Consider the following 830-nt stretch of genomic DNA (forward strand, 5'->3'; position numbering starts at 1 on the left):
TTGATACAAAAATATTTGGAAATTCAGCAAACATTCAACAAAAATTAATATATGAAAAACCTTAGATTCTTTGAAATATGAATATGAAAATTTAAGATTATTCTTTAAAAACATAAATGGTTTTTCAAATGACTTCGGAGAATTTCATGAACCTATCGATTCCATTCATTGCAGTTAGATCGATATCGGTTCCTGAGAAACACTATCTCTTGTTCAGAGCAGACAAAATTGTGAGGATTATATGTATATATATATATATATATATATATATATATATATATATATATATATATATATATATATATATATATATATATATATATATATATATATATATATATATATATATATATATATATATATATATATAATGTGGGCAGGCCAGGGTACCACTAGCCACCAGCTTAGATACTACTACTAGTGAGTTAAGGGGTCTTTTGACTGGCCAGAGAGTACTACATTGAATCCTTTTCTCTGGTTAAGGTTCATTTTCCCTTTCCCTACACACACAGCGAATAGTCTGGCCTATTATATACTTATTTTTCTCTGTCCTCATACATCTGACAACACTGAGATTACCAAACAATTAATCTTCACCCAAGGGGTTACTGCACCGTAATTTTTTCAGTGGCTGCTTCTTCTTGTTAAGAGTAGAAGAGACTCTTTAGCTATGGTCAGCAGCTCTTCTATGAGGACACTCAAAAATCAAACTATTGTTCTCTAGTCATGGGTAGCGCCATAGCCTCTGTACCATGGTCTTCCACTGTCTCGGGTTAGAGTTCTCTTGCTTGAGGGTACACTCGGACACACTCTTCTGTCTTGTTTTTCTT

Source organism: Palaemon carinicauda, chromosome 13 (genome assembly GCF_036898095.1).
Source record: "Palaemon carinicauda isolate YSFRI2023 chromosome 13, ASM3689809v2, whole genome shotgun sequence".
NCBI lineage: Eukaryota > Metazoa > Arthropoda > Malacostraca > Decapoda > Palaemonidae > Palaemon > Palaemon carinicauda.